Genomic DNA, 20558 nt, shown 5'->3' on the forward strand with positions numbered 1-20558 from the left:
ATGGGCAGGTGCCCAGGTGTCCAGGGCCCCATCCACGGCCATGGATGGGGCACCCACCCCTCTGGACAGCAGTGCTGTGGCTTCAGTGCCCTCTGCATGAAGATAACGCTGGGTTTGGCTCTGCTCACAGCACACTTTGCAGCAACAAGAACCTGCTCACAGCAGCAGCAGATAGTGGGGTTTGTTCTGCTCACCAACTGTTTGCTTCTGGCTGAGGGACGGCCCTTCCCAACAGCCTTTAGTACGGCTGAATGGATCCACGCGGTGTTATTTGCACAAGATCTATTCCAAGGGAAAAGTGCCAAAGGTCCCACTCACCGGGTGACCTTTTGGGTGCCAAACTGGAAGTCATTTTTGGCTTTATGTGATGGTTTTGTTTATTTTTCAGCAACGTTTGTGTGCAGAAATACCTGAACAAACTGCATCTCCAGCTGGCGGCTTCCCTGGGCGCTGTGCATCCAGGCAGGTACCTTAGCTCAGGGTTTAGGAACACGGTCAGTGGGATGGGTTGGGGTTAGACTTGGGGATCTTGGAGATCATTTCCAACCTTCAATGATAATGAGCTCATGGTGGTGATGCTTGGGGACTGGCTTCCTTCTAGGAAGGATCCATGGGGACAGAGGGCTCTGCAACACCTCGAGCATCACGTTGTTGCACACCAGTATCCACTTGGAGCACTTTTCTCCCATTGGGATTTGAGTTCTTGGATGTGGATCAGCTTCATTACTATGGATTGAAAGAAAGGAATCTGCTGGTTGCAATCAATCAATCAATCAATCAATCAATCCACAGGTGAAGTGGTGCTGATCTGTACCAGCTCAGGAACCAGGAAAGCTCCTTCAAGCTCCCAGCAGCAGCTTCTTTCCTCTGCCAGGTTTTGGATTGCTCCACCTTCAATCCCTTCTGTCAAATCACTTCCCGGGTAAGGGTGTCCTTTTCTTTTATTCCTTCCCAGTAATATTTAAAAGAAATTGTAAAGCTTTTCATCCTTCTCGAGCATTAAACTCCTTTGACAGAGCGCTTATAACAGACTTGCCTCCAGAAGGGGAGTTTGGTGTTGAATAAGAATAGCTCTTTGTGACTGAGGACAGGCAGCCAGCACTAACCTCTGCCTGATTTCCCCCTCTTCTCCCCCCCGTGTTCATGCTATCATTAATTGCTCTGCACTCCTTATGTATCCCCCCAGTACAACACAATCGTGGGTGCGCTGCTCTGAGATAACCACACTTAGGGCTGTGTACATGCAGGAAAGAAGTGCGTTCTCCCTAAATCCAGCTCAGGATCCTATTTTCCTGGGCAAAAGCAGCGGGAATGGGGCTGATCTACACGGCAGGGGGATATCTGTGCTGCCATGGAGTGCTTTCTAAGTGCAGCCAGACTTACAGGCTCTCCCAGCCCCCACAGTGCCACGTAGGAGATCTGAAGGCGGTGGGATGGGAGGGAGCGGGAAGGGGGAGCGATGCTGGGAGTTGCCTTCTTCCGTCCTCTCTGCTCCGTAATGAAAGGCCCAGCTGCCAAAAGGTTCAGCTCCTCCCAGCCTGCCGGCTCGTGTGGATTTCTTTGGGCAGAGCTATTTCCAGCCTGCTTTGTGCCCCTGGGGATGGAGAGCTTTCATTTTAGGGTCTACCGAGGGCTGCGGTGATGTCTCAGCGCCGTTGCTGCTGTGTGGGTGCAGGCTGTGATGGCTGGCGGTAATGCGTATTCTCTTCCTTCCAGTGAGTGTAGCTCATGAATGTGAACGTAAGCAGGGATTTGTGGAGCTCCTCAAGCGCTTCTATCCGAAGTGTTTCAATACGCATTGCAGTAATGCCCATGTGTCACTTGATTTGGATCATTTTAATCAAATTAATTGATTCTGATTTTACCAGAGAGGCTGTGGATGCCCCGTCCATCCCTGGAGGTGTTCAAGGCCAGCTTGGATGGGGCCCTGGGCAGCCTGGGCTGGTATCAATGTGGAGGTTGGTGGCCCTGTGTGTGGTGGGGAGTTGGAGCTCCATGATCCTTGAGGTCCCATCCAACCCAACCATTCTGTGATATTTCAGTTTCATTTTGCATCAGTTCTGACCCTAAAGCCCTCACGGATTTGTTAAGTCATTATTCTCAATGCCATGCATTTCCTTAACGACTCTATGATTCCAGTATTAGCTCAGTTTCTCTGCTAAACTCTTGCCAGTGTCAATTCAATACATAGACACTAAATTTACCCACGTTTTTATGCACCTACTGGATATATATAGTGGCCAAACACACTTTAGCTCACTGACTTGGAAGGTATGGCCAATGCTGTTGAACTAAGGGACGTGATTTAGTGGGGAAATATTGGTGGTGGGTAGATGGTTGGACTGGATGACCTTGGAGGTCTTTTCCAACCTTGTTGATTTCATGATAATGCACATGTAGCAAAAAATAAAGTTATACAGAGCAGTCAAATCATGGAGTCATAGACTGGTTTGGGTGGGAAGGGACCTTTAAGATCATCCAAATGTTTGCATACCTGCAGTAAATTAAGAACAAAAGTCACATCCCATAGCTGTAAGTGTCTGTTCTGTGCAGAATCCTTGGCTTACATCCCAGCGAGCTGCAGAAGGTGCTTCTTTCAGGTGCCTGGGTACAATCAGTAGCAAAAGGACCCTAAAAACAAGAATCTTGTGGCTGGGATCTGAGCTTGAACAAGATGGGGATTTATTGCATCAGAACTACAGACCCTGGGGCTGGGAGTCCTGCCCCCAACCTGCAGCCATCATGCAAATGGGTGAACAGTGCTGAGGTTGGCTGGCCTGGCTTTTTTAAAGCAGTTACTGATTCACTCGCTGATATATCACAGCAGTGCTGTTGTCTTACAACCAGAATGTGAAAGCAGACCCTGCTGTTTGGACAGAACTTTTATAACATAAACTCTCACAGCTTTGTACGTTAAACTGTTCTTGTAGCCTGCGGTGACCTGGGACAAACTCAACCTGCTTTTTCCATATTAGAGTCTGACATCTCCTAAGCTGCCATGAGACAGTGCTGGTAAAGGATTTCTGCTTTCCAGGAGCAAGCACGGTCTGTAGCAAGGCTGGCAAGGATGAACATTTCTAGAGGAGATACTAAGTCCCTTCTGATGCCTCTCGGATCTAATGGGACTGGGGTACTGCTTGATGCATGGCTCATTCCTGAAATCCCCTGTCCCTGCAGTGTGGCATGGTTGGCAGCATTACCACCTCTGTTTGTGATTCAGCAGTGATCAGCTCCTCCACATTCTCCTGCCCACTCCTGGGCATTGCTTTTGGAGCAGGAATGGATGGAGAAGCTACCCCAGCCTTCAAGAATTCCTCCTGGACCAGCTCAAACCCTCCCACAGCAGTTCAGCTCAGACCATTCCTCAGGGAGCAGTGCTATCACTGATTACCTGAGTCTGTTTGGGAGCTTTTATTCAGCCCAATTTCATCAGCAAAACCAAAGCAGAGCACATGGATCTGGATGGATCTGAAAGCAGCCGTGTTTGACGCAGCATTGCAGCCCTTCTATGATGATTTCCCCCTCTTTGGCTTGCAGCCGTGCCCAGCTCCCGTTTTGGCTGGTGCTGGGAGGGACCAGCTTTGTCTGAATGGCCAGCACACAAAGGAGAGCAGTGAAGCTGAAAGGCTGAGAGTCCCGTGGATGTGTGCCCTGGCCTGTCTGGTTTGTTACAGCAATGTGCAAAGCTCGACTCTGTTAACCCTGGAGCTGGACTAGCGGGATGCAGCCACCCAGCAGCAAGGGGATGCTGCCTTGGCCTTATGGGAGGTGTTGGGGATGGGCTTACATGCCCTAAAAGTGCAAGTTCTGGTCAGTGAAAGCTCCTTTAGTAAATGTAGTGGAGGAGAATGAGGAAGAGCAAAACAACTGATTGCCCTGCAGGATGTCATGCACCTACAGTTATGGCAGGAATGTCGTGATGCACACACAGGGCAGGACAGGCCAGCGAGGCCCCAGCTGCTGCTTCGCTGCAGGGCAGAGGAGAGACTCCCTTGATCCCGCTTTGTAATCCCTGCTTAATGCCCTACAGAAAAGTTCAAAATCCACAGGGTCCCCTGCCAACGCGTTGAGGAGGGTGGGAAATTCCTCTGGTGCTCTGGGATGGAAAGGGAGGCATCGGGGCGGCCTCAAAGCAAGTCCAGTAGCAGCAGGTTGGGCTCCTATTCTGTGCAATGGGAAAAGAATAAGAAGGAAGACTAAGAGGTGGGGTCCTTGCAGGTGGCTGCAGCTCAGGGTGGGGCTTTTCATGGGAGCACCCATCAGGCTCCATGCTTTGATATGGGGCCAAGCCAAACCCAATCATAGGCTCACAGAACCACCACAGTTGGAAAGGGTTTCCAAAATCATCCCAACCATCCCCCTACCACCAATATTTCCACACTAATCATGTCCCTCAGTACAACACCTGCATGTTTCCTGAACACCTCCAGGGATGGTGACTCCCCCATCTCCTTGGGCTGTTTCTTTCAGTTCCCAACAGGACTTTCTTTCCCTTTTCAGCTGTTTGTGCTCCTCATCCCTCCGTTCTATGAGAAAACCAACCAAAAAGAAGCAAGCAAGCAATTCAGTTTGCAGCTGCATCAGCCCCACAAACACCAGGGCCACCTCTTAGCTGCAGGAGCCAGGTAAGATCAATGCTTTGGGATGCTGTGGCCTCAGTTTTCCCTTGGACATCACCCATCTGCTGCAGTGTTACAGCTGCTTGGCTGCTCCTGGCTGCTTGTTTTCAAGGAGGAATGGGAAGGCTTTGAGCTCTCTCCCTCAGCTTCAAATTGGACTGAAGCTGTTAAAAGTACAGCCCCACATTGCCCCTCCACTCCCCTGCAGTGCAGCAGCATTTCAGGCCTCTCAAGAGGAAATGGGATGTAAAAGAAAACCATTTTGTCTGGAGCAGAAACGCCCCTAAAGCTGACCCTGCTTGAAGCCAAATATTCCACCAGCCAATCTGCAGCTTCCAGCACAGCTCTGGGGCGGGCTCAGTGCATGCACACGTGTGCACATGTGTGAGCAGGCAATGTGCACATCTGCCTGTGTCACCATCACAAAGGCAGCCTGGTTTGGGCCCCAGCAATCTTAATGGTGTCCCTGGAAGTGGCTGGCTTGTTAGACATTGGGTTTGCTGAACTGCAGAACACTGATGCCAGTGATGGGGATGGGGATGGGGATGGGATGGGATGGGGTGGGATGGGATGGGATGGGATGGGATGGGATGGGATGGGATGGGATGGGATGGGATGGGATGGGATGGGATGGGATGGGATGGGATGGGATGGGGGGGTGAATGCAGGGCAGGGCTGGGGCTGTGTTGTGCACTTCTGGGGGTTCTAAGCAGGAGGGGAGGGATGAAAGCAAGGAAAGACACACTCGGGGCTCGGCAGCCCCTGTGCTGGGCAGAGGTCCAACAGGAACAAACAGCACGTACACTGCTTGTCGCCCACGTGCTGCGGATGTGTAAGCGGAGGGATGTTTAGGAGGGGTCCTGGCAGCCTCTTTGTCTTTTCTGCTCATGCAAACAATGGATGAGCTGCCCATTTGATACCACAGAAGAAGGGGCTTCATCCTGCTCAAGGACCCCTCAGGAGCCTTATCAAAAAAGGACATCTTTCACAAGACACACCAAACCTTCAGAGTCACAGAATGGCCTGGGTTGCAAAGGCCCACAGTGCTCATCCAGCTCCAACCCCCTGCTGTGTGCAGGGTCACCAACCAGCAGCCCAGGCTGCCCAGAGCCACATCCAGCCTGGCCTTGAATGCCTGCAGGGATGGGGCATCCACAGCCTCCTTGGGCAACCTGTTCCAGTGCGTCACCACCCTCTGGGGGAAAAACTTCCTCCTAAGATCCAACCTAAACCTCCCCTGTCTCACTTTAAAACCATTCCCCCTTGTCCTATCATAAACAGCCATTCCCCCTCCTGTTTATACTCTCCTTTCAAATATTAGGTCACAATGAGGTCTCACTGGAGCCTTCTCTTCTCCAAGGCACACTATACTTCAGCTGGCATACTGTATCTCTGCCTGTTGAAAATGCACCGACAAAGAGCTGCTGTATGGATCTGAAGGGAAAGCCTGGCTGAAAAGCAAAGGTGGGCTGGATTACTGGGAAATTACAAGGAGGCCACATGATGCAACCCTGACGCATTCTTGCGGGGCGAGTGTCATCCGTGAGCGTTTTGCTCTGGATGAGAAGTAGCTGCACCTCCAACTGCACCTCCACCTTAATGACTTTTCCAGGCTCAGATCTGCATCCCAGCAGAGCTGCAGGGTTGGTGCTGCTCACGGTGCAGAGCTGCGTTCGTGCCTCTGGGAGAACTGTGTTAAATTTAGAAGCAAAAGCCACGGCAAGATTTCCATTTTCCTTCTTTTATTACTTGCAGGGAGGAATGCTGCTGATCGTCCAGCGAACCTTTCCCTGCTTCCCATCTCAGAATTAACCCCAGCTGCCTGCAGCCTTTGCTGAAAGCATAGAAATGCATCCATATGCAAAAGTTTCTTTGCTTTCTCTTTGCAGATCCGGCCATTGGATTCAGTGTGTCTTGCAAAACACGTGGCCAAACCTACTTGTGCTCAGCTGTCCTGGCAGCAGGAGCTTTGGCAAGTATCTGTTCCTAGAGTTCATTAGCTGCTATGGGCGCTGACAGGCATTTTGGCCACTGCAGGGAAACACACCCTGGCTTTTCTCTCCTTCCCTATGTCAGTGCAGAGACCAGGGGTTATATTCATTCATAACACACCGATGGAGATGGAGCTCTGTTGCTTACAGAAGCCTTGAGCCTAAGAAGGTTTCCCATCTTCCCAAATGGGTCCAGAAGCTCATGGGGCTCTCAGGCACTCGGATACTTGTGGCTGCAGGAAGAGCGACAAATGAAGCCCATGGAGATGGTCTCAGCAGCTGTGAGCTGGAACATCTGACTCATCACACAGCAAGGTCTGCAGCTGCAGATTCCGGGTTTTGTAAAGCTAAAAGTGAGGCTGATTGGCTTAAGGGTTGGGGAAACTGAGGCACGGAGTACAAGGCTGGAGCAGAGCAGAAGCTGGGTGTCATGTGCTGTGAAACCTGTGCTGGTTTGTGCTGCATCCCTACTCCAAAAGGATGCTGAGTGCTTTACAGGGGGTCACAGAGGCATCTTCTACATCCATCCACAGACCTGGCAGGCTGTGTGGTCCCTGACAGCCACAGAGAAGCTTCTACATCTCATCTTCTCTCCCACTCCTGCTCAGTCTGCATCAACCCCAGGCATGGACAGACTCCTGCTCTGTGTTTTGCAGCACCGCAGTCAGTGCCCATTCTCCAATGTGAATGCCCAGCTTTGCTTCAACCCTCTTCACCTCCACCCCTGAGGCTGCTGGGCAGCAGCACAGCTCATGCTCCTGGCCAATGCACAGCAAATGAAACCTCTCTTCCATTGCACCCGTGGCACGCAAAAAGCTGTTTCAAAGCCTGGAGGAGGCGTCGGCGCTGACGAACTCGGGTTTTGCACACAAGGTCCCTTGTTCAGCATAGAGCAGAGGTGGCCAGGCAGGCAGGAGAGAGGTACAGTGGGAGGAGGTGATGAATGGGGACCGTTGTCTCACCCCAATCACCTCCAGGGGAACGCTGGGTGTTTGCCAGCCGTGTACAAATGGAGCCCGTCTTTCTAAACTGTTTGCACTCCTAGATTCTGTTGGCTTCCAGGTCAAGTCTCATATCCCCCTGTCATTCCTCTTGGTTTGAATCCGATGTGGTTAAAAGATATGTATGGATTGAAGCCTCTCAGAACCGCCCTCCTCCTCTCCTGCGTGGTTCTGGCTCAGCCCCATCCAGCTGGGGTTTATTTCAAGCTCATTTGCTGCCCGAACATAGAGAAGAAGCAGCAAAGAATGCAAGGCAGCTCCAGAGCCTCGAATAGGTCAGGACACGGACCAAGGGCTGCGTTTCATTTAAAGGGATACGCTCAAACCCAAAACTGCTGACATCTCTGCTATCTGTTGCTGACGGTCGTACCCAGCAGCACCATTGACTGCAGTGTCCAAAGTCATAGAATCATAGAATCATAGAATTACCCGGGTTGGAAAAGACCTTGAAGATCATCAAGTCCAACCTCAGCCTAACCAGTACCCTGACTCTAAAAACCCTACACTAAAGTAGTGCCTCATCTCCAGGCCAAGGTTTTTTCTCTCTCATTTTTATTCCTGCTTGTTTTATCAGCTTCTCAAGGTTGTGTTCTGTGGGGTTTTTTTTTAGCCCTTTCCCATTCTCTAGTTGGACACAATGCCAGAAGTTGGGGAAAACCAATTTCTCCACCTCCCTTTCAATACATGGGTCTCTCCCAAGGGACGGGAACCACTTGGCATGAAGCTGAGTCGCCATCCCTGGAGATGTTCAAGAACCATGCAGATGTTGAGATAAAGGACTTGGTTCAGTGAGGAAATGGTGGTGGGTGGTTGGACTGGATGGCCTTGGAGGTCCTTTCCTATGGAAATTCTATGATTTTATGAATGATCTGGATTTTTCCCCATGTAAATAATTGCTGAGAGTGATCTGAGGAGCAAAGCTGACCTCAGTGGTGGGGAAGTCTCCTGTGCTTGATTCATTGCAAGCATTGAATTCAATGGGAATTGAGATGTACCTTGCAGAGCAGGAGCTGAGATGGAGAGGGAAGTAAAGGTGAGGATGCAGCAGTGAGAAGGGGCTGATGGGGCACTGTGTGAGTGCTGGGGGCTCACGTTTCCAGCCTGAACTGTAAAGTTGATGGGAAGCTCTTAGTCCAACCTCACTAAAACAAACTGGTGTGACCAGCACCCCTGTGTCTGGGAAGCCACGGATGGGATCACCAAGGTCACAAAAGGATGGTGTAGAGTTGGTACAAATAAGGCTTTGTGGACATCAGGTGTTGGAGGAGCAAGGAGACATCACTGCGCCGTGTTGTGGTTCTGTAGGGCCTTATGGTCTGTGTTTTCCTGTTAGCTGAACAATCTCAGTGCTCTGGTTTCACATAGGCAGAAAATATATCCTAATGCCACCCACCCCCTCACTGCCCTTGGGGTTGAGTCAAGGCAAAAGCCTCCCGTAGCCTTTATGGCTATTGGGGTTCCTCTTGTCTTTCCCAGCCCCAGTCTCATACCCCAGATCCTGCCCTAGGAATGCACTTTTGGCTCCGTGTGCTGGTGGACAGCAGCTTCCCATGCTTCCAAAATGATAGAAAACCACACCAACTGCACAATTCCTCTGCTCCAAGCTCCTTCTGATCCCTGGCAGGGCTGACAAATGGGAAAATAATTATATTTAGAAGGATTTTCCGGGCTAGAAGTGTCAGTGAAGCGTATGGAAAAGGCTGCAGTGAAGAAGGAGAGAGGAGCGGAAATAAATAGATTTAAAAATAGAAAGGACAGAGGAGATGAGGCTGGAGGAGATGCAGATGCTAACAGAGAGCCATGAGGACAGATCTAGTTATTCACATAGACCCTACTGCCATGCGGGTGGCAATCAGCAAACAGCCCAGGGCAGATTCAGTCCCCAGTGCCATCAGTGGCATAGCTGGTTTGGCACTCAGGGTTCCTATGCACAGCTCTGAACTGCATGCCAGGAAATCATAGAACCATAGAATAGCCTGGGTTTGAAAAGGACCACAATGATCATCTGGTTTCAACCCCCTGCTATGTGCGGGGTCACCAACCAGCAGCCCAGGCTGCCCAGAGCCATCCCATATTTCTTTTTCAGGTTTAGTTTTAAAAGCTTTGGTCCATGCTGCTATTCCACAGGAGGACAGGGAGAGGGAGCCCGTCCCCTTCTTTGGCCTTGGGAGAAGCAGTAGGATCCCATCCTCTTGCAGAGAGCAATCTTAGAATCATAGAATCGTGGTGTCATTAAGGTTGGAAAAGCTGGAACGGGTTCACTGGCACAGGCTGCCCAGACAGGTGTTGGTGCCCCATCCCTGCAGATATCCAAGGTCAGGGGATGGGCTGTGAGCACTGATGGAGCTGTGGGTGACCCTGTGCACTGCAGGGAGTGGGACCAGATGGCCTTTAGAGTTCCCTTCCAACTCAAACCATTCAGTGATTCTATGGAAAGACCACTGACATCACCAACCCACCCCCCTGTGCCCATTGACTACATCCCTCAGTGCCACATCCCCACTGTTGTGGACCACCTCCAGGGATAGTGACCCCATTACTCCCTGGGCAACCTGTGCCACTGCATCACCACTCCTTTGGGGAATGATCTTTCCATAATACCCAACCTGAATCTCTTCTGGTGCAACTAAAGGCCATCACATCTCATCTCATGTCCTTATTACTGCCCCATTGATCAGAGGATGCTCTGAACCCTCTTAATTCCTGGGAGGGGAAAGAGAGGCTGGGACACTGCTCTGATATAGGGTTAGGTTTTGGAATGCTGTGTGGGGCCAGGAGTTGGGCTCAGTGACCCCTGTGGGTCCCTGCCAGCTCAGGGTGTTCTGTGGTTCTATGATCTGACCTGGCTGGAGAACAAATGCTGAGTGCACAATGAGCCCTGAATGTGCAATGACAGCTGACAAACTCACTGGTATCCATGCAAATACCATACAAACATACCAATCAACCTGATAGAAACACCTACAGGTCTGACATGAAACATCTCATGCTCAGAGAACGGACATTTTAAGTGAAATATCAGGACTGGGAGCAGATCCCCTCCTGTATTGATTTTGCAGCTGCTGGAGGTTAGGAACCCCCTGCAGAGCGGCTCAGCCCTTCCTTGACAGCCGCCTGCATTACAAGAAGCAGCTGAAATGATGTTTCACCCCATCTACAACCAGGACAGAGCAATTAGAGCCTGTCACTACCAGCACAGCCTGTCAGCAGGTGATCTGCCAGGCATCTGAGTGCTGCCTATGTGCCTGGTGCTCACTCTTCAGGACACAGTGAGCTGCTGAATGAAGGGAGAACTGAAGGCATGAGTTATTCACTGACACAGCTCATCAGCAGGGCAGGATCCTGAGGATGAGCAGCTCGAGGTCTTGCTTTCGAGGGAGGTTCTGCTTTATCGCAGTGATTCATCCTGGGGCTGCCTTTCTGCTTCTGCACAATATGTGGGGCTGGCGATGCATTGAGCACATGGGGAGATGGTTTCAGCCCCAGCACTCTTCTTCTTGTGCCCAGAGCCCTGACCTCAGTGCAGCAGATGAATCAGACACATGCAGGGATGCACCATCAGCTTTGTTTTGTGTCTGAGCTCCTCACCCTGCCATCCTCCCTGCAGCCACAGCCTGTGCCCATAGGGAATGCTGTGGCTCCTCTAAACCCCGCGGCCTTTTGCTTGCAAACACTTTATTTCCATCCTCTTGGCTCCTGTTCTGTCCTATAAATGGAAAAGGTTGACAGCCACCGCTGCTCACTGGGGGCTGTGTGACCACGAGATTTACTGGAGCAAACCCTGTCAGCTGATCCATCCCAGCACGCTCGTTAAAGGGATTTATTTTCCACTGACATTCAATCTGTGTCTGCACGGGGTGCAGGGGGGGCAAATCTGGTGCATTTTGCAGAACTGGTGAATACAATGCATGTCAGCTGGCTTCCCAGGGGATGGGGACCTGGCCCTGTCATACCTGCAGCCTTTTCTCTTGGGTAGGGCTGGGACTGCGATAAGCTCTCTCTGTTCCCATAGAGAATTGCAATACTTCCCAGTGTTTGAACAGCTCTTCCCTCTAGAGGAGGCCAAAGGCCTTGCTGCTGTACCCTAGAGGGGCTTGAAATCAGTGCCTGCAGTTCAGAACTGTTGGAGAGGGTGCAGAGGAGGCCACAAAGATGCTCAGAGGGCTGCAGCACCTCCCATACAAAGACAGGCTGAGGGAGCTGGGCTTGTTCAGCATGGAGAAGAGAAGGCTGCGGGGTGACCTCATTGCAGCCTGCCAGGACCTGAAGGGAGCCTACAGACAGGAGGGGAGTCAACTCTGTGAAAGGGGAAATAACAGCAGGACAAGGGGAAATGGTTTGGAGTTGAAGGAGGGCAGATTGAGGTTGGATGTCAGGGGGAAGTTGTTTACAGAGAGTGGTGAGGTGCTGGAACAGCTGCCCAGAGAGGCTGTGGATGCCCCGTCCATCCCTGGAGGTGTTCAAGGCCAGCTTGGATGGGGCCCTGGGCAGCCTGGGCTGGTGTCAATGTGGAGGTTGGTGGCCCTGTATGTGGTGGGGGGTTGGAGCTTCATGATCCTTGAGGTCCCTTCCAACCAAAGGCAAAGAAGTTGTTAAGAACCTCAGCCCTCTCCTTGTCTGCTGTTACATCTTCATGGCTTTCTGAAGGCTCTGCATTGCCAAGTGAGCATTTGTTTAGCCTGAGTAGGCAAAGTAATGAGGCATTGCTGCCCATAAATACACAGGGAATCAGTAGGGACAAGGGGCAATAAACACACATAGGGGGAAAATGTGACTTTGAGGCAACTTTGGCAGAATTTGGACAAGTTTTGGTGATGGCTGAGCAGGAGGAGGACGCTGAGCATTGCATCAGAAGGTCTATTCATGGCAGCAAGGGAGAAGCAGACTCAGTCACTCCAGGAGGAGCTCAGCAGCCTCTGGGTGAGGCTCCATGCTCTGCTGCAACTGAAGACTGCACCCACGATCCCAAATTCCCATTTGAGCCTTTGATGAAACTCACTGAAAACATCTGATGAAACCAGCTGAATTTTGTGCAGTTTCAACACAGGACTATTATAATTTCAACACAGCTCAGGCGTGCTGCAACCCTGTGGACTCACACGGAAGGTGTCTCCTGGTGAACATATCCCTCAAGCATTAAGTCAGACATGTCCCAGCCAGCACTAGGGCTGCAGACACTGGGTTTAGCTCAAGGCAGGGCCATCCTGCTCACTTGGCTGCTGTTTGTGTGCTTATGTTGGTGATCTCATTGACCTTGTGCTGCAAATGAGGTTCACCTTCAGACCTTTCCCTCCTACCTTTCCTAGATTTCCTTGATTTCCTTTCTCCAAATCATAGAATCACATAGGTTGGAAGGGATCTTTGACATCATCACATCCAACCAAGTTTCAGACTCTGCCTTTTACGCTCCCCTTGAGAAATCAAGGCTTTACACCTGGGCTGTCCCAGACCAGCACTGTAAAATGGGGAAGGTTGATTGCAGTTGTGCAGCACTTGGAGTTAAGGTCTTGGGTCACATTGGGAGCTGCTGTAGCGTAGTGAGAGCACAGTAGGATGCAGGTCCTGCTTTTGGGTTTTGCTGCTTGTCTCAGAGGAGAGATGGAGGCAGAGGGAGAGTGATTGCAGCCATCCTGAATGAGGGCTACAAGCTTACCCCAATGTGTGGCCATCCAACAGTCATGGACCACCTGGCAATGACTCCCCCAGCTCCCTGGGCAGCCTGTGCCAATTCCTGACCACTCTCTGGGAGAAGAAATTTTACCTAATACCCAACTATTCACAAACTCAGATGAACTGAAGCTTCCTGGGTGGAAAGCCCCCTCGCTGTGTGTGCCATGCCCAGCCCTGGCTGCACCTAGGGACAATTTATCACCATCAGCAGGATAATCTATATACAAGATGCCTTTCCCTTCATGTCCAGTCATCCAATCCTCTTGCCAGGGCAGCTGTCCCTGCTGTTCCAGTATTTCACCTTTTCTCCTTTCTAAAACACACACATAGCAGCTGGGAGGGCACCTGTGTACTACAGAGACACATATCAGCACAGCTTCTAATGGCTGGAGCCACAGGAGGTCTCTGCTCTATACTTACATCTCCTTGCCGGACACTTGGACAACCCCAGGAGGAGAAGTGGGGATGGAGCACTCCAAGGGAGGGGATGGAAATTCCTGCAGGGGATGAGTCAGAATCCTCCTCCATGAATATGCCTGGAATAAACAACCACCAGCATTGCCTCCCTCCCTGCTGTGGTGCTGGGAGGGGAAAGGCACAGTGTGTCATCTGGGAGCATCTTGGGTGTTTGTTTTGTTTTACTGGGGAGGCATCAAAGGGCTGAGCATCCCCAGGGAGGCTGCAGCACCTCTTAGGTGTCCTCCTGTCCCTGGTTTTGGGGTGGGTCTGCTGCACCCTAAAATAGAGAAGTGAGAGCAATCTGTTGTCATGGCTTATTTTTACTGGCCAAAATGGTTTCCTTGCTATTTGGTTGGATTTGCCCTTGCATGCACAGCTGCATGGAGAGCTCAGTACATATGTTTGACTTCTTCTGCTCTAAGATAAGGGGAGATCCTTTAGGCTGGAATTTCTCCCAGGCTCAATAGAAGCAGCAGAGCCAGGAACCAAACCTGGACCTCAACCAACTGCCCAGTCTCCAGTTAGGAAGACACAAAGTCCATGATGACTTTTGGTTGCTTTTTTACCTAACTCCCTGGCATCATCATCATCACCACCATCATCATCATCATCATCATTATTACTTTGGTTTCAAAACAGAGCTGTCTGAGTGCCAAGTCCCCAGCACATCACAAGACACAAGGAATGTTGTGCACTACTTACTGCATGCATTGCATAGGAAGCATCCCCTGCTCTTGCCTCTCCATCAAAGCCAACACGCTCCTGCATGAAAAACTATTTGTCAACCAAGCGATGCCAGAGAGGGTTTAGAAAGAGAGGGAGCAGCATTAAACTAGCTTTGAAGGTGGGCTTTGGCTCTGTGATGGAGCTGCAGGACATAATCTGTGCTTAGCTCTGCTGGGGCGCAGGCTTTGAGCGCTGGGAGAAGCATGAACCATCCCCTGATGGCTGGAAGTTGAGGAAATCCTGTGAGTTTCTAATCTTAGCCTGCTTTTCCTGGGTAGTTTAGTCCTTTAAATAGAAAGGCTTACATGGGATTGACTCCTACAATCCTTCTGCTCAGGATGTGCTGTAATCTTTCATGGTCGGAGATGGGCAGCGGTGCAGTGCCACGCAGCCTTCGTCTCCTGTAAAGGGAGAATGGGGCTTAGGTGGGCTCCCTTTCTGCATCTTTGTCCCATCCAATTCACTCTGGGAGCCTATGACCAATTTCAGCCACAGCTGTTGGGCAGTGGCCGTCTCCAAGCTTTGGAAAACTGGGTGCAGAGAAAGAGAAGATATAAATGATCCATTGGGCTCAAATATGAGCTCAACTCTTGAGCACGACCCATAGAGACACTGGAGAATTCACATGGCAAAAAACCTCTGCAGTTGGTCTTGATTCAGTTGTACCACATCCCCAAAGCATCCCTTGCTCTAAATGTAGTCCAGTGACTTAAAAAACCACTATGCACTACTACAGCCATGGTGCAAGACAAACGCTGCAGGGATGCTGTCAAAAGGATGGTTGTCCATGGGTACATCTGAAGGCTTCACCTGCAGGTAAGACACTCCAGAGCTCCCAACTGGGTCATTAATGCAGAAAAGCCTTAACTTGAGCTTAATTAATGAAGTGATTTAGCCAGGCATGAACACTAAAGTCAGAAAGGTCAAAGCACCGTCCCCACAACTTGCAGCTTGGTGAGAATATCTTTCTTAGGATGACCATTTATCTACTCCAGGATGGCCACAGATATTGCAGGTCTCCAGGAGAACTGAACAAACCACCTCATCCCAACAAACAAATGCCCTTTATCTCTGTAATTTTCCAGCAGGATTTGCAGTGGGTGGGCACAGACTGGAGAGCTTGGCAGCATTTTCAGCAGGGTTGTTTTGCTGCAGAAAACACTTATTTTTATCCTTGTATGGAATAATTGTCTCCTGATGTCTGTGCTGAAATCTGCCATTTCTCCTTCACTCTACAAGCTCTGCACCGACACTCTTTGTACACCCCAAAGCAAGACAACAACGTTAATGACCATGGACCAGAGGTGTCACCCCATGGGGATGCTGCCTGGCCTTGCTCCACCTGAACCCCTTCAGATGGCCCAGAACTCCTCATTGGAGAGGAGTGACATTAACCACAGCACTTGGCATCATTGGCAAGGTTCTGCCTCTAACCATAACCATAACCATAACCATAACAACCATAGCCCTTGGCTGCCCTTACAGACCTGACCTGGGACACACTAAAGAGTATCATTTGCTTGCTCCAAAGCTAATACTTCCTTCAGGTCCTCTTTTTTGCCTAAGACCAGTAACAGAGCAAGGAGTGAGGTGGATTTCCACCCTCATTTCCAGCCTAAACGGGATAAATTTACAGGTCAAGAAGAGCTGGAGGAGCCACCCAGGAGCTGTCGGTCTCAGGGTCTCTATTAGGACCTGCCCTACTAAGAAATGAGTTTTCTCTGCTTGCTCAGAGCAAAGGCCAAGCAGGGAGCGAGGCCAGAAAAACAAAGGGTCATGCTGGAGTTCCTTTTTTTTTTCCCCCTTTACTTTACTCTGAAATAAAAATATATCTCAAGCTTGTTTTGGGATTAACGAGGAAAAAAAATCCTCTTGATGGGAACCATCTGTGGCTGGGAGATGCCGGCTGCTCTCTGCTTCCCACCCAGCACGCAGATGCTGTTATGTGGGGTGTGTTCCCTTCCCACCCCCCCCAAATATTATTCCTCTCACCCCAGTGCTGCTCAGAGTAATCCCAAGTATTTAAGGAGGTTTTTCTCTGGATGGACCCAGTGTTGCAAAGCAGCAGCAGTTCATTAAGCCTATGTAACATAATATTTGCTTTCCTCGTTACAGCAGCACTGCCCAGCACAGCTTGTTGGTGGCTGCTGGTCTCTGTAAGTGTAAATACTGGAAGTGTCTTTGTTGTAACCTTTCCACCCCAGACTCTGCTTCATGTTCAAGGCAAATTTGCTGTGGCCTCTCCAACCTGTCCTGCAAACTAAGGGGGCAAATCTGCCCCTAAGAATGAAGTTGTATCAGTCAGAATGAGGGTTTGCATTGGTGTCCCCATGGTTCACAGCACTCTGGTGGTGGCTGCTCACCTCAAATGGGACTCGGGGTGCCCAGCCATGGGATGTGAGATTGAGGGATTCTTAAGGAGAGGATGCAGAGCATCAAGAGCAGGGAAAGGAGGGGAAGCTGAAAATAGAACCAACATGAGTCCAGGCAGGTCTGGCCGCAGGAGGATGTTGGGAGATGCTGAAGGTCCATCATTGTGCTTTCAGAAGGCGAGGAGGATGGGATGCTTTGTGCAGGGACTGGATGTGGGCAGGTGGAGCAGGAAGTTGGAGGAGAGACGAGACCAACAGGTTCCTGTGCTGCTATGGATTGTGAGCAGCTGGGATCCACCCTCTGCTGTGAGACAGCTTAAGAAATGGGTCCAAATGAGCTCATTGAGGGTTTTAAAACCCTGGATTGAAGGGAGGATTTTTACATGGGCCCCACTGTCTTTTGGCTGAGTCCACACCCTGCTGGGGAGATGGTTTGCAGTTACTGGCATGATGTATGGAGCATGCCTGCAGCGTCCTCCTGCTTGTCCCCAACATTGCTGCACTGAATGTGAGGATCTTTGAGCTATTTTAATCAGTTTTAACTGAATGAATCCGCTCTCCGCTCCATGGAGCCCAACATGGTTGGAGAGGAGGAGGATGAGTTCTGCAGTCCAGAGGATGAACTCAAAGTGCTTTTCAACTTTTGAGGTTGGAAAAATCAATTAATAGGGCATCGTCTTGCCCTGCAGCCAGGGTGCAGCCCATGCTCCTGCATTAGGAATACAGGATGCTCTGATGATGCTGTACCCTGCACTGACCACAGGATGAGAAGTCATCTCTGCTCTGCCCACCTGTGCACCCAGCCCTACCCCTCCTGCATCATTAGGGATGTGTTTGCTTATTGCTGTAGTTCATTTGGGTTTTGCCCTGCTCTGCCCAGGGGCAAGAAGCTTTTGCATCTAATCCTGGCCCAACCAGTGCAGCTAGTCCAGTGGGTCCATTTTCCTGCTGGTGACCATGAAGAAGTAGCAGGAGCTCTGCCAGTCCAGCTTGGCATGCAGAATGGCATCCTTGCTTTGTCCAGGCTCTTTGCATCCTCCTGTTATTTCACACCCTGCTTAGATTTCTTCTGGGAGATCACTCTGGGCTCTAAAAATATGGGCTATAAACCCATATGGGTTGTGAGCATGGCACTTTGGTGATGAGAGACCACAAAGGGAGAATTGGGAAGACCCTGGAGGAACACCACTCGTGACTGGTCATCAACTGCATGGAACTCCATTCACCACCACTGTCTGGGCTCAACCCCCAGCCAGGACATGGGCACCCCACACACGCTTTACTTCATCCATCAAAAAGCAATTTACCAACATTTGTACAACCAGCATTACGTAGAACTGCCTTATATTGCAGCAGGAAGGAAACGCATCACTTTTGTTGTTAGAAAAGGAGGGGGGTGGATTCATGAAGCCTTTTTTTCAGACAATGAGGTTTTGAACTCCGGGGCTTTAATTTCAGCATTGTTTGTACAAACACGCTCCGTCACGGATGGGCTGAGCCAGCAGCTGTGATGGGCCTTTCATCCCTGCCCAGTGATAAAGCCCCTGTTGTTGGGTCACCAAACAGAGACCTTCCATCCCCACATCCCCATCCGACGGAACGCTGGGATGCAGATGATCTGAAAACCGATGTTCCCCCTTTGCTTATTCACTGAATAAGGGATGCTTTGTTCGGGGATACAGGTCAGGGCTGCGGCAGGAGATTTTGTTTCAGTTACCTGCAAACAAGCTATGAGAAAAATGTGGTCAGTTCCTCTCGGGCTGGAGAAACGGGGAGATATCACCCGAAGGTGCTGTTTAATATTAACTGGACCAGTTGCGTGTCTATAAAGGGTTCGATTGTGTGTCTATCTGTGTTTAAATGTAAATGTCACCTCCACAGTCATATCCCTGTGGTCAAAGCCTTGCACAGGCTGGAGCAGGTGAAAGTCCTCCTGGAGGGAGCTGTGTCGGTGATGGTTTTTGTCAATAAAGAGAGATTTGTGTGTTGGCACCATGAACCCAGACCTGCCCCCACTCTGTGCTGCATGGGATGGGAGCTCCAGCCGCAGAACCCACCTGGATCTTGCAACTGGTTATTGATTCAGGATTTTCCTCCCTTATTCTGCTGTCATTCAGGGAATCACCAGATAGTGAAAAAGATCATAGAATCACTGAAAAATGGAATGGTTGGGTTGGAAGGGACCTTAAAGCCCATCCAGTTCCAACCCTCTGCTGTGGGCTGGGTGCCCCCCAGGTCAGGCTGTCCAGGATCCCACCCAACCTGTCCTTGGGTACCTCCAGAGATGGGGAACCCACAGCTCCTCTGGGCAAAAGAGCTACAGTGTGATCCTAAGTCATCTCTTTGGATGTGTGAATTGGGTTGTGACCATCTTGGGGTGGTCCAGCTTTGTCTCCCCACTTGAGCACTGCGGGGGGAATAGCAGGACCAGAGACCTGTCCTGTCAGTACAATGCATCTGTGTGACACTGGTTTGTGTGGAGAAAGAGGAGGAAAGGGGATAGAAACCCTTCCTTGGTACCTGGCGGGCACACAGATGTGGTGGGATGCATTGAATCCCAGCAGCTGGAAGAGTCGGTGTCCTCAGTCTCTTTGGTTTTCTATTCATTGGAAAAGATGCTTCCCTCCTCTAAGCGTCCTCCTGCAGACACCAGATGTACTCCTTCTGCTGACAGCATGTGGCTGAAGTCAACCAGCACGTGTTTCTTGAGCAAGGCCAGCTGCAGACCCGGGGCAGACGGGGAGGAGATGGTTGGTCTGATGCTCCACCAGGCTGGAAGGGCAGCCCTTGGTCCTGACTTATACACACATATTTATTTTATTGCCCCACTAACTGAACATGGCCACGAATATCTCCAACACGCACAGAGTAAGAGGTAATGAAGGCCAGTAGGTGAGACAATATGGGATTTATTCTAATGTGTGCCTGTTTTTTCACTTGTAAATGACCTGGATTTATCCTAAGCTCTGGTTGGTAGCGAGAGCTGAGGGTTGTAAATGGGCTCATTACTTCCAATGGTGTGTACTTAATGTGGGTGAATATGCCTACAAGTAAAAGCTTTAAAGCTTGGTCTATAGGACCAAGACCAACATAGGCACACCATAGAGCAACCAGACCACAGACACGCCAGCTCAGTTGTGGATACCCATAGATGACAACGTCAATTAAAATGTCTGCACAAGATCACTGAATCATTCATGTTGGAAAAGATCTCTCAGATCTTTGAATCCAACCCCACCCCAGCACAGGGTGCTCTGCCTCCTGAGAAACCTTGATGTCGAGGGACGTTCCTCACTTTGCCATTGTACCACTATCACCTTGAAGGCTCCTCCAAATATTCTTGTCTTCTGAAAAGCGACCTGAAGACCCTCCATCTCCCCTTGCTCAATTCTTATGTTGCCTCTCTGGTGTCTGAACAGAACTGGTGATTCCCACAGCCAATTTCTTGGCTTAATGGTTATGATGGCGAAGAGTTGATGGTTGGACTTGATGAACTCAGCTCTTTCCTGGCCTTAATGATCCTATGATTCTATCTCGCTGTCTTTATTGTTTGGAAAGTCAGGCTTCTCTGACTTGCGGAAACAAACTCTATAATCCAGAGATGGGTTATAAAGCAGGTATGTTTATTCCAGCATTGCGTAGCGCCGGGTGCAAGGGGGATAGCTCCTCCAAACTTGCACACACAAAGGAGAAAAGTGTGTTACAGATATAGGTCAAGCT

The 20558-nt window shown here is 50.3% G+C and overlaps 1 long non-coding RNA gene across 6 annotated transcripts in view; it reads left to right on the forward strand.

Annotated features, from left to right (window-relative positions):
- LOC107308600 (uncharacterized) overlaps positions 1-20558 on the forward strand; it is a 33004-nt gene that overhangs the window by 9265 nt on the left and 3181 nt on the right. Inside the window, exons 2-6 of one of the 6 annotated variants that reach the window (XR_014942286.1) lie at positions 389-462; positions 793-922; positions 4501-4625; positions 5941-6083; positions 6375-7290. This is a non-coding gene — a long non-coding RNA (uncharacterized LOC107308600). Of the gene's footprint in view, positions 1-388; positions 467-792; positions 923-4500; positions 4626-5940; positions 6337-6374; positions 7291-20558 lie in introns of those variants that run through there. The other 5 variants (XR_004306009.2, XR_004306007.2, XR_014942285.1 and 2 more) reach the window with 5 other exon arrangements.

This window comes from Coturnix japonica, chromosome 1 (assembly GCF_054131305.1).
Source record: "Coturnix japonica strain WE chromosome 1, WE-NBRP24, whole genome shotgun sequence".
NCBI lineage: Eukaryota > Metazoa > Chordata > Aves > Galliformes > Phasianidae > Coturnix > Coturnix japonica.